A 14,823-nucleotide genomic window follows, 5' to 3' on the forward strand; every position below is an offset into this window, starting at 1 on the left:
GAATAATATATGCAGCATCTGCATGAATCGGTGCGTAGTTCCGCACAAAGGTGGGTTGATGAAAATGTTGCTTGTTGGGCGGATATTTTGGTTAAATGTGGAAAAGGATTTATGACTACTCGTTTAAAATAATATCCTTGTTTTAATTATGCTTTAAAAAAATGTGTGACTTCCTCAAACGCAGACGTTATAGTTAGTAGTAGCCTGTCATTTACGATACCGATACAGACTACGTTCTACATCTACCTCTATGTAATCTATGATTCAAGTTGTGCCACACTCCGTAAAATTAGTCACTCCCATCCCATTTTTTAAGGATGAGTTTTGTTGATAAACACACAGCGCATACAAAAAACGTTTGTCCATCCATATGACTATTTCATTAACGATTTCTGATGAAAATTCAGCTCGAGCGCGCACAGCCCTATCACAAAGCACAATTAATAAAATTTCGCTATGGACAGAAGGGGTCTTTTGTCCACTTTATTCATATGCTAACTCCAGCCGACTCCTATTTTATCTGAGTACTTCATTGTACTTCAAAAACAATAGAGAAATTGCGACGCGACACTCGCTGTGACTGACTGTACATTGTGAAATATGTAAAAGTTGATGTGTTTCGGAAATATTGGTACCTACATCTCTAAAGGACCGCAACTGTGAAGCTTGTGATTGAGCTATGGAGAGGGTACAAACCTACTAGAATTCTTTCGTAATTTATCCGTATACCATAAAAATTCCTCGTGTTTTGTAACTGTCAAAACAAACATTGAAAAGTTTCAGTTACCAGTTTGATGCAGTTAATATTTCAGGCGATATCTAAATCTTATACATAAAATATTTAATATTTACTTTAACCAATGCCATACGTACAGATGGTAGACAAGTAGGTATTGGGTAACTTATTGAATTTTTTGAATAATCTGCTTAGCAAATCAGTCGACCAGCACCCCACCTCACATTACAAGTATAACCACGAAAATCAACTAAGTACAACAATCAGTCCATCGTATCCTGAGGCGGCATAAGGTCAACCTGCTGAATCACTATCACCAAACAATAGATAGTGGTCCGAAACTCAGGTTCTATTGTAATGAATTAATTAATAAAATCAGTGGGACGGGCGGGGGTGGCCATTGTCCAGCGGGGATGGATCTGATCTCATTAACAAGTCATTGTGGTGGTGGAACAATGGTGGTGGCTGGTCAGCGCGCTGGGTGACGGGATCCATACTTTGTAATGACGGGTTATTGTTTAGCTTTTCGTGTTAAAGTTTTGCTAGTAAGCGGTTATTGGTTGTTCGCTCCTGGCGGCAAATTGCAGACTTTCTTTTGTTTTATTTGATGCTACTGAATTATAATTGCGGCTGATATTAGGGACATTTGTCTTGTCTTACGAGTGGTCTACTATAAAAAATGCTTGCGTGTATCACGTTGATAGAATCCAAAAGGAATGCGTACAGCTAAAGTTTAACGAAAAGCAATGAAAAAGTCACAAAAGTTCTACGATCGAAAAGTTCCAAATATTGATTAAGCCTGATTCATAAAGTTTACATACTATAAAGAAATCTTAGAGTAATCGAAAAATATTAAATGAACGTGAACAAAAATTATGAAACTTCAATTTATGTATCAAAGAAATTGTTTGCGAAAAACTTCGTAGCGTTACGTAGACGAGTGCTACGCAGTACTACGAGAGCACGCTGATTTTCCACAACGTAGGCCAGAAAACAAATATGTAGCCTGATCAGAGCAAGTTTTAAGTAAGTTAAAAGCGTGACTTATTACGTGGTTAGTGGGTTTTATGATATGTTCTAAAAAAAATGGGTGAGGAGTTATTTCAATCATGGTTTGCAAGAGGTCTGTCAGAATACATTTAAAAATCTTTATGTGACATTTCATCTTCTTGATATTCTCAATACCCTTCAATACGACTAGGTTCATAATTTTGTAACTGCTATCTAGACCGTCAAACCTTCGACAGTAAAACCTCTTGCCGCTGTGCATATGAAGAGTGATCTTGAGTCAATTCTTAAGCATAGGATTCCAATATTATTCCTGGAGTGTGTGGTTCAATTAACATAACACACCGCCTTTATTATTCGCCAGCTCAAGGTCGATAAACCGTAACAAAACTATCCGACCAAACGCTGAAAAGGAAAGAAAATTCTTACACAAAAGTCTCCGCGACGGACAATAGATGGCGCTTGATCTAGATAACGATATGTTAACATTGTCACAATGGCGGCGGTAATGGTGCGATTGTACTGCTTGGCACAATGCTTTTAGATGTCACCTCCAACAATGGACTCGTTCGATATCTGCTACTGTTGTGCCCGCTCACTCAAACGGCCAAATCGAATGAAAATCGCTTTTACTAACAGTTGCTAGTAATGTTGAAGTCGGATCGACGGCCGAGACGCGGAGTGAATGTTGCGAGACACGCAAGTGCTCTTACTTTTCAGGGCAGTCTCTGAACCACGTTACAGCCTTTTTATCGTCCCACTGCTGGGCACAGGCCTCCTCTCACACGGAGAAGGATTGAGCATTCTGTCAACCTCTGAACTATGAGTAAACGTAAACATGAACCTAACCCAAGGCAGGTAAACTTACAGTAGACTTGCTTGAACTCTATTGAACATGGGATTTTCATGGAAGGGATATATTCCATTTCATGTTCCATCTCTGATTAATCAAAAGACTTCTATTGGTACTTGTTATTTTATTTAAAATAAAAAGAAAGAAATTAGCGCACCAACGAAATCCTTAAAAAATAAATTTAAAACACGCGGAACAAGAGACAAAATAACGATGCCCCACCGACACGCGTGCTCCACGGAATATGAAAAAGCTCATCAATTCATCGCAGTCGGGAAATCACATGAGAGCTTCACGCTACACTGATCGCTGAGCCCTACTACCACTCATTAGCGATCAGATTATACTTCTAATAATAATAAAGAAAACTCTTGAATAGTAGGTAGGTACGTAGGATCTTTCTTTCAATTAAATCGCGAAAGCACTGCTTTTTTTTATGATATCTGACCAAACATTTTTCGAGTTTCATTTTCCTACGGGAAAAGCTACACGACAATAGTCGTGTTGTATGTTTTGAGAAGCGTTGTATTGGTTACGGTTACCGCTTAGTCCATGAACCACCTAATAAGCCATACTTATTTTGAAAATATTCTAAACATATTTTATATAATTTATTCGTTTTTTATGCGCCTAAACGTGAGGTCGACTCGGATTGTATTGTGTTGGTATAAGATGATGATTACTATTTGTGAAATAAGTAAGATTGGAACACAAAGCAGTTACCGACATTGTACTCAACAATTACTCAAACATCAAAATCACATCAATGACATATTGCAAAACTATTCCAACATTCTGGCGCCACATTCACAAATGAGTCATCATCCATTTGTTAGGAGTTGAATAATAAGCGATTGATAAAATCGTCCGACTGCCTGTGACAATTCGCACTCGAATCCGACGCACCAACAATGGTTTGGTACCACCAGTTAACCCTGCACCCCTTCCCCCTTTCGCACAAAACAATATGCGGTATCGGAGGGGTGCTAAGGGGTGTTCGGAGGGGTCTTCGAAAGCTGGCCGCGATTCATAAGCCGCCCACCAACTATTCAGTGTGATGTTATTCAACTCTTGATGGATCACAATTTCAGACAACATTGTATGGAAACAAATGAAGTAGTACAATGGAATGGATGTGATTTGTTTTAGTTTTGCTGTCTTTTTTAATTGTTTTATTGGGCGTAAAAGTTACATTGTGCCGACAGTGAGAGTAACACTGTATCCCCAATTATGATTACTTAACTTTATGGTTACTTAATTAATTATGATAACTTCTAAACATGCAATCTTAGGGGTGCATTTTCAGATCAGGTGATCAGGTGATAATTTTATGAAGATCTAATTTATTTTCAATTACAACAACTGCAACCAAACTCAACCTCTGTGTCGACCATGGGAAGGAATAAAGAAATACATAGAACACAAGTGAACCAAATTTAACACCGAACCTTCGAGAGTTAACCATAAGAATGTACGTTCTTTTAGAAGCGCTTTTTAAAGCAAAAGGTTTTATAGCGAAAGAAAACCCAAAATAAAACATCGTAGATATGGATTTGAGTATAGTTATTATAGATTAATAATTCTTAAAGCATTTTGTCATGGGATCATAAGCAGATAAAAGTAACTAGTAGTGTACTACGGTGTACAATTTTAGTATTCAGCGCATTTGGCACAATCACAAAGAACAAAGTATCAATATCTACCAACACACATCAACTTCACATGACCAACCAACACCTATATACAGGGCGTAGATTAATGTATTCCGGAAACAAATATAGGGTGTTATACAAGGGTATCTGTCGATTGGCCGTGAGGGATGCGATACCGGAGATATGGGTTATCGTGTATGTGACCTGTGAAATTGGTGGCCGGCTAAATAATGGCGGTGTTGGCTGAAATTGGTCGTTAGATCGTTTGTTTGTTAAAAAGTTTGAAATGTTTGGTGAAGCGTTATGTACTGGTTGACTGTTAGTCCTACTAATAATATCCTATTAAGGATAGTAGATCACTCACTCAAAAACAACAGAGTGGATTTTAGAAACTTGGCAGTAGATTCTAAACATACCAGTACTCCTGAGAGTAATTTTATACACTTTTTTATACGCGGGAAGTAGTTTCCCCGGAACGTGGGGGAAACCACAAGCTAAAGCTAGGTGAGGAAATAAGAGCATATAGGTAGGTATGTAGTTAAAATAGAGGAATTTACCTTGCTACGTTCATGATAGTCGACGACTATTAAAAAAACAGCGAGAAATAACTGGTACCTTACCTCATTGATATAATTCAGTTATCTCATTACACTAGATGCAATAATTTAACCCCACCCAACAATGTCCGCTTCTCAATATTTCAATTATTCGTGTACTACAAGTGGGTATATTGTTCATGCTGATAATAGGAAAATCTGTCAACACGGGAACAATACAGGAAGTTACATGGATCAGGAATTAGCAGACATTGTGCTGGGACAATGGCGGATGGCGCGACGGAGACGTAGCGATATAATTAGATAACATTACTACATTTACTACATATTTCGTGTTAGGTTTTGATGGTCATGAAATGAAATTGTTATTTATAGGTTGGTTTTAAAAATAAAGCCTTTACCAATACAGAACAAAATCGATATCCATGTCTCGTATATTAAGAGTGAGTATTGAATATCGCTGTAGAAATAACATTTTTTTGTATTCTTAATATGGAAGTGTAACCTATTACTTTATGGGCAGTGAAAAAATATCATTAGAAGCGGAAGCATTTGGGCGGATTAGTAGGAATATCAAGAATTTAATAACATAATTACCTACGGGGAATCTTAATGTCCAATTGATATTTCACTTCTTCAATGTAAATTGTTATCTTATACTCCTTAGTAAAAGATAGTTTTCTCGGGCGGAAAACCTGACAATACTTGGACATCAGCTCGCAAAGTTTCCTTTGAAAGGACTAAACTTTTTCAAGTTACTACATCAAATTGAAAATCCAACTAAGTATATCGATTTACAATAGCTTTTATTAATGCACATCCATACATTGAAATGACAAGATGTGAAATGATATGATGACAACATTATACTCCCCTACAGAAGTATCCGAAAGATCGCAAATTGAGTGTTTGCTTTGCACTTCATTTTGAAAGCATGTTGCATTTCTTGCCATTATTTAAGTTATACCTACATATGTCACAGACCGAATGTGTAACTTGATAATAACGCGAGGGTGACAAATGACGATCCACTCGATATAATGCTACTGGCATAATGTTTTTGACAAGATTCTGTACAATATTGTGTGCCTATTGTTGAAGTTTTGCTTGCGAAGTTATAAAGGACTGGTAAAGCAGTTTTTTAAGTACCTATATGAAATTTTGAATCGGAAGTAGCTTAAAATAAGATTAATAAGAATGATTAAAACCAACAGATAAGAGCACTCAATTGATTGGTTAAGGCCTGACATAGTATATAATACATACTTTCGTTCCTAAAAATCCAAGTAAATAATACAGCCTGATTTTACTTGTCAAACAAAAATAAAAATCCAAAAGGAAATAATAAAACCTTTTTTTTGTCAAACCAAAATAAACATGAACATTGAACTGTCCCCACTATATTGCCCCGAATTTAACCTCACCATACATCACAACACACGTATTAACATTATGAAATTACAACACAAGTCTATTGAGATCTTAACAATGCCGTAACTGGCTGGGTTGACGTGAATATAAATTGTATAATCGCTGGCTTACGGACCGTGCTTCGTACTCCCTCACGAGACGTGGCGTATGCTAAGTCTGCTCAACTAATGGAGAAGTGATCAAGATTGTGATGTTACTATGAAGAATTGTTTATGGTATATTTAGATTTAAGCAAAAAATTGCCTTGTTGAAAATGGAATGACAGTAATTTTGAGGTTTTTAGGCTGCCATTTGGTCTGATTATATTGTCTCGAATACAATAAGTTTCAAAGTCCCTCGTTCAATATTCAAGAGATCCCTAAATTGTAGTCAGTTTTAAAGAAACTGGTCGTATTGATAACAATATGCCTTCATCGTGAAAAGCATCAGGCTTGATACCACAGACATATGTGTTTCATGTAAAAACATACAGACTCATCAAACAATTACTTAGCCTATTCAATTAACAATACATCTAATTGACACAAACTTTCATAAGCAATCTGACATTTCACTTACATGCCCCAAAACTTTACCGTAACGGAAGCCACGCATAATACGTATGATCGTGACAATGCAACCCTGTGTCTGCTCGGTCACTTGAACTATTATAAACGCTAATGTGCGGGCCCTCTATGTTTGAAGGCCACAACTTTGTGCTAGCTCTTTGTAGTCTTTGTACTGTACAATACTGATATAAATTCACTGAGAATTGTCTGTTATCGGGCTCGTTATGTGTAGTCATGTGTTTGTAAGTTCTATTGTTGCTGTTGGGTATTAGAAAGATGGTGTCTTGAAATCGATGTCTATAAAAGTATTTAGGTACGTTCAGAAGAGAATTGAATAAATCTTATTGCACACTATAAAATATTAAAACAAAGAAAAACGACATAAATGAGTAATTAAGTATTCTGTACTTACGTATGGTGATACGTAAGTACAGAATACTTAATTTCTCATTTATGTCAAAAATTAAGACTGCTCAAAAATATTAAGTACGTTCAGCTAACGGGGCCTACACCGCTCAAATCATTATCATCAGCATCATAGCAGCCAATTGCCATCCCCCACTGAAATGTTTGAATGTAAAAAAAACTCTTTGCATTCGAACTGAATTGGCGCGGGAGTCATCGTTCTGGCCCAAAATGTTCAAAGAATAATTTTCGTCAACATACCATAGCAATGTCATTAAATTGGTCATATTAATTTAAAATGAAAAGGCAAGCTAGGAACTTGCACAAATTAATTAATTTTCTTTTCCTTTAATTTGTACAAGTATTAATAACGTATAAAGTACCGTAATATTTGGGTACCAGATCCATTCCAAACAAAGCTATCAAAACACAGACTACATATCAACGAACCAGCGATCAAAAATCGAATCCCTCCACATTAAACAGCGACATAATAAACCCTAACAAATAAATACACGTCGGGAGATAAGTTATCCGTTCAGACGATATGAATAGAGCGTGGTACCGCATGCGTCGACTGGCGACAATCGCAATAGAATATAGGTAGAGTCCGCACAAAGTTCTTTTGTCACGATTATCGTGGAAAATCCGATCGGGGGAAGTGTGGCGGTTGCTTTCAACATCGGCAAACTGCATTATGAGCTATCTGAGCCATTGTTGAGCGGCGCAACTCTATAATCTAGTGTTCTGGTGGGACGGTGCGGCAGCGTAACTTTGCGTCGTCCGAGCCTGCTCGATTGTGAATCGATTCGACGATTATCGTGCTTTAAGTTTCTCGATTTTTTAAGTTTTGGTCTCAGATTGTGTCGATTGTGGTACGAGCATTTTCTTTCATGAAGGTTTTGTAAAAACAAAGGCAAAGTCGTTTTAAATCAAAACATTAATGATTTGCTGTAAAACTTATTTAATTTTCTCAGCAGACATAAAAGATCCTTTTCATACATTACGTCACAGCCACATTGTTGGCATGTAAAGAAAATCTACTTTCCAAAAAGCCATAAGCGATAATGGGCAAGAGTTCGCAACTTCATTCACCAGATTATAGGCGATCCATTGAAAATATCCATAAAAGTCGAACATTACCCGAAACAATGGAGGGGTGGGCTGGGTATTAGGTGCTTGCGCTATTGAACAACTTTTGTCCCATTGTGTTGTCCACTAGAGGAGGCAGGGTGGGCCGAACAAAGACACCGCGCAGACATAGACCGAAATTCATCAGCAACACGATTGTTTGCTACATAAAGGACGCCATTGTCGACAAATATGATATCGTAACACAATGTAGATGTAATAATTAGAGCACTAAGACGCTTTTAGATCGTCCCACTCGCAAATCTGGATAGATTTAAGATTATCTCAATAGTTGTTGTTTTCAGAGATAATTTATTTTTGAAGCAGTTTTTCTTATCATTAAGACTTTAAAAGAGACGCAATTAAATAATTTGTAAAGCTTTTCCCGCGAACTTTGACCTCTATAAACATTTTAAAACCAAAAAAAGACAAATCAATCCAGCCATTTTGGAGTTTTAGGCAGAACGAACAGCAATAAATTCATTTTTATATAATTATAAGATTCGTAAAATAGTCGTGTAACATATAGTCGTGTAACAGTTTGATGCATACTGTCATCTGTTTTTCTTATCGACTTTAAAAGACACGTAATTTAATAATTTTTTACGCTTTTATTTCATGTTAAAATAGTCGTCTAACATACCTACATATAGTAAGTATGATGCATTCTGTCATCTCCAAAACTTGAACACGAGCTTTTCTCTATGATCGCCAATTTCTCATGACGGTGACATCAATAATGAAGAGATTCAATGTTTGTAAAAAAAGAAATAAAACCTATAACCTTCTTCGACAAGATAGGACTAGCCATTTTATACGAAAAAAAATACTGGATAGCCATTAATTTAAAAAAGAAGAAAAGTAAAATTCTTTTAATTAAACTTATGGCATTACGTTACTTTTTTTATGACGTTCAAGCCAGTACCAGCACATTTTTTAAAAAAAGGTTGCATACCAAAAATTATATGATCCGTTCTTATTTCATGCCACCTATTTTTGTTTAGTTTGACAGATTTTATACGTGGGTGAAAAATTAAAAAAAGCTTCATATTCCCTAGATGTTTTAAGTCACTTTTTTAAATTGATACGTAAACAATGGCAAAACACAGATTAAAAAAGTGAAATAAACTTCATAGTAATTGCATTTACCCGCTGACTCTTCCAGTAGCCTCCCCCGGCGTGTGCCAAAGTGATTCCGAACGACAATAGAAAGCCAACACTTTCCCTTTTTTAGGGTTCCGTAGCCAAAATGGCAAAAACGGAACCCTTATAGTTTCGTCATGTCCGTCTGTCCGTCTGTCCGTCTGTCCGTCTGTCACAGCCGATTTACTCGGAAACTATAAGTACTACAGTGATGAAATTTGATGGGAATATGTGTTGTATGAACCGCTACAAAAATATGACACTAAATAGTAAAAAAAAGAATTGGGGGTGGGGCCCCCCATACATGTAACTGAGGGATGAAATTTTTTTTTTCGATGTACATACCCGTGTGGGGTATCAATGGAAAGGTCTTTTAAAATGATATAAAGTTTTCTAAAAAACATTTTTCTTAAAGTGAACGGTTTTTGAGATATCAGCTCTCAAAGTCGTAAAAAGTATGTCCCCCCCCCTCTATTTTTATAACTACGGGGTATAAAATTCTAAAAAAAATAGAGGTGATGCATGCTAATTAACTCTTTCAACGATTTTTGGTTTGATCAAAATATCTCTTATAGTTTTTGAGATAGGTTGATTTAACTGTAATTTACGGAACCCTTCGTGCACGAGTCCGACTCGCACTTGGCCGGTTTTTTCATATTTGAACTCACTTAAACCTTGCGATTTGCGGTTTGCTACTTTTGTTGGTTTGTTTGTTTGTCGTCGGATTTCCTTACGTTTTTGTACATGCTAAGTGGTGGTGTCGTATCTTTTTACTGAATGTGGTTTTTGCTAAGGATATACGGATTTCTGTTTCGACATCTGTGTGAGTAAAAGAAGATAGTACTTAAATTTCACCAACATAATTGCAATTAATATTTTTGTAAGACTCTGTTCTATGGCCATATGCAGACGCTATAAAGAAAATTGCGCAAGTATTATCGCCTTAAAAAGCGTATTTAGGCTGGCAGATAACATCCAAGGCTCGGCTTAATCCGTCAAGAGCGAACCCCTGCCTAATCTACATCGCTTGCCATTCACAACTATTGTGTGACGGCCCGTCCATTGTTTAGTGCAATCGATAAAAATGACACTTTGGCCCTTCTCCAACTGTGGACGTAGATGGTAAATGCAGTTTAGATTTTCTAAAAATATTGGTCGTTAAAAATGTTTCGGTTATTCGTGTATGAATAACCTACATCCATTGCAGCTCGGTTTTGACAATGGCTACGATATCCATACTCTTTCGGGACAATAAAAGGTTTTTTAGAAAAAAGTATCAGTGATGTAGACACATTGTTTGTGGCATTATTTGAAAATAGAACAGATTCCCCTTTATTGATAGTTTCGGAGATATTCATTAAATTAATAAATGGTAAATTTTACATTATGGCTTCCACATTTTCTTGTACTTTCACAATTCTTTACAAGAGTTTTCTATAGGTACCCTAATTTCATGATAAAAGTAAAAAAGCCCCACATAACCGCGCCACCCCACATTACGGCGTGAATGGCTGTTATTGAATCGCATTAAGTTAATACATCCATGAATAATAGGAGCGCTTTATTACAATTGTTGTCTCCTGGTTTAACCGTGATTTTCCGAGGGTTGAATTAGGGGTAGAAAGTGTGGACATTTTTATTTAGGTACTAATGAAACACGGCATCGATCAATTATGTGAATAGTGGAAAATACAATTTTTATTGTTGATTTTATTATGCCAATTTGTCGATTCATTGGAAAATATCCAAGGAATAAAAATGCATTGTCCCGGTTTATATACCTACGTAATGCCAAACCTAACATAACTTTTCGTGCCACCAAAATTGCCCAAAAAGTTTCCATCAGCACCTTTCTTTTAAATATTAAAAAATTCTACGGAATAATAGACAATTCCTAATTCGAATTTAGAAATGACGTTCCGACCTACCATCAGTGGATACCATTAGCACTCTTTTCAAGCGTGCTTGGTTTTTTCCAGCACTTAATTTATTTTCTTTTCACTTATAGGAAAAACACGCTTATTGTATCATCAATAAGATTATCCCATGGCGACCTTATTTTGTAAATAATATCAAAGGCATCATCGAGTGGTTTCGGACCTTCAATTATAAATTACGTTCAAAGCAGCTGAATAGCGAGTAATTTTGTGTCTTTCAGGGAAAATATGGTCTTGGAGTAAGTGATAAGCGGAAGCGGCCAGACAATTGCCTATTTTATATACCTATTGTTTGATATCACATAGTAGGTACAGCATGTTTAACAGCTTCATAAAAGGTGTAGAAGATCTCTTAAATGTTTCTTTTTTACTAAAACATAATCAAATAAAAAACGTTATCTTAAGATTAAAAGTTGGTTTACCTTTAAGCTTACCTTACCTTAACCTTACCCTATTTTGTTTTTAGATGACTATATAATCACATAATACTCTCTTTAAAACCACAACGGTGCTTGCCTGTATGAAATGTAAATAATTGCAAGTACATACATATATTATTCCTTTAAACCTAAATCTCCATCCGCCTCCAAATTGTACCAAATCACTTGCGTTTGAGGATAGCTCATTGTGACCAATACAAAAAGGAGCGCCGGCCCCGCTTTCAGAATATCTTCATGAATACTTTTAACTCTGAAAGCCGGACACCAGCTTGCTCTCAGACGCAGGTTAGCAACCGTTAGATATTACAATGGTATTTCTCTAGCTGAGATAGTAATAAAGTTTATGGAAAATATACCCATATGTGTTAGATCGATTGTATATTTAAACATTCAGTTCTTGCTTGCATATTTTTATAGTAATTTAGAGGGCAAACTTTCAAAGGTAAGTCTACAAAAAAGGCTGCATTTTCGTAACCAAATTGCTGGTAGCTTTTCATATTATCGCATAGTGGGAAAAAATATCTAAAAACGCTTATTTAACTAAAGTATTAAACACTACATCCATACTTAATTAAAATACGAATTAATGAGATAGCAACCCTTGGCCTAAACGTAAGAAAATTCAAAAGAATTTCCCGTAAGAAAAGTGCAACCAGCAAAAGATATATTATAAGTGCGGCCGCAAACCATGGCCCCTATGATTTCTATGGATGTTATATGAATAGTAAGATTTGTAAAGCCTGTAGGAGTAGGTTACCCATTTTTCTACCCCTTTGTGTGTCGCCCTCGTTCTCCGACGCTTTGCCGAGATGTGGCGAGATTCCGACGTAAAGTGTCGCTGCTTTTCCGAAACTTCTGTAATGCCTCTGTGATTATCCTTTACGCTTTAGTTTTCAGTTTAAATTTAAGTACATATGTCGGTTTTGAAAGGCGTGATTGGATCTTTGCGGAATTCAGAATCATGGAGGTCCCACGACTATTTGGCGGTAACAAGCATAATAATTTTAACCAATCATAAAAAAATATAATTGGAAAATTGTCTGTGAAATAAAGAGATTCCTTTGAGAAATATTACGATATACGATTAGATACGACGATATTTTCTTTTCAAGCAAGCTTTTCTACGGTCAGATGGTCATATTACTGCGAGTGCGTCTTATGTTTGACTTAATTATTGGCTTCTCATTTGACTAATACTGCATACAACTCACAACAGTCTTTTGATCCTATTTTATTCGCTGTTCAACTTGCAATATCTAGTCCCGTTATTCATTGCAACACAACCTACATTACCACAGACAAACCATATATCTACATATCTACATTGATAGCTTTGATAACAGAAGCTGGAACAATGATTGCCAGTCGGATCTCATTCAATTACAATGCACTTGATTGTATAGAAGTAATGACGCGAAGATAATGTTCGTACAAAGAGCTCAGTGCTCCTTACATAATCAAGATATCTGATGATCGGGTGACAGCTTTCAAAGTAGCTGTTGTTGCCGTCAATTGGTCCAGTTGGTTGTTGCATAAGTAGTTAGGTTATTTTATAGAAAACTAGCTTTTGCCCGCGGCTTCGCTCCCGTCAACTGACTTCTCTACTTTACCCAATTTTTTTTCATAAGAACCTTCTCCTGACAATAACAAACACAACAAAAAAAGAATTAGCCAAATTGGTCCAGGCGTTGTTGAGTTATGCGCTTTACCAACACATTTTGCGATTCATTTTTATATTATAGATAATTTGCAAATTGTTATTAATTAGACGGAGTGGGTTTTGACGATATTACCATTGTGAAGATGTACAGCAACTGTGATATTACTCAAGTAGAGACAAGATGTCAGCAGATCGGGTGATTTCAAAGTAGCTCTGCTGTTGTTGCTATCGATCAGTACAGTTGTAATTTACATAATTTGATTATTTTATTAAAATTCTAAGATTTATAAAGAGATTCTTTAAGTTCTGCTGCAAGTAAACTCATCATCTTTCTTTACAAAAAAAGCAGATGTCATACCCATCTGTTGATTTGCTTACCAGAGATGGGACTTTGACATTACTTGAAGGAGTTTATTTCAAAATTCTATCTCTAGTAAGTATATCAACAGATGGGTTATAGAAATCCTGCCTGTCTCGAAGAAAGTTTTCGGCAAAGATAACGTCTCCCGCAATTGCTGCAATGAGCATCTATTCAGAGATTTTTGCTGTGCTCATCTATGGCTTTATTAAATATGATAGTTAAGGCTGATTTAGCTTTTTATACTGTTCTTATACCTCGTAGGTTTAATGCTGCTTAACTTTGGGAAAATGGGCTGCAGTGCCGATTTGCGATGTTAACGAATCTGCCTTATCTTAAAAGAAACTTCTTGTCATTATATCTACTGGGTCAACCGGTGAGAACAATAAATTAATGAGACCCAATTGCATGACAGTCCCTTTAAAACTTTCCAATGAAGACAGTCAAACAACAACATTCGTACATCTAAACAAAACGATATACTTAATCCAAAAACCAACGAAAATACATACAAATCTAGCTGCAAACACCATTAAGAAACGAACAATCGGCGCTCTGATGAATTTCGGTTTATGTTCCACGCCGTAGAGTCTTTGTGGCTCTACTTTCAGCTACACAATAGGGACAAAAGTTATTCAACGACAATGCGAGCACCAAATACCGATCGCCCAACCCCCTACACCCTCTGGTACCCTAGTACCTAGCCATTGTTTACTTTAATACTCTACTTTTATGTATATTATCGATAGACAGAATAGCGATTGTCAAATTAGAAAATGTTCAAGACAATTTTCGGCTGTAGATATTTCAGCTTGATTACTCTTTGAAACAATGCTTCTTCTGCTTATGACCGGGGAAGTTGGCGTTGATTGGGGCCGTACGTTCAGCAGTGGACGGCAATTGGCTGATATGATGATGATGACAACTGTTTCAAATGGATTATTGGAAGAGAGTGTACATTAAG

This window comes from Helicoverpa armigera, chromosome 6, assembly GCF_030705265.1.
Source record: "Helicoverpa armigera isolate CAAS_96S chromosome 6, ASM3070526v1, whole genome shotgun sequence".
NCBI classification, from domain to species: Eukaryota; Metazoa; Arthropoda; class Insecta; order Lepidoptera; family Noctuidae; genus Helicoverpa; species Helicoverpa armigera.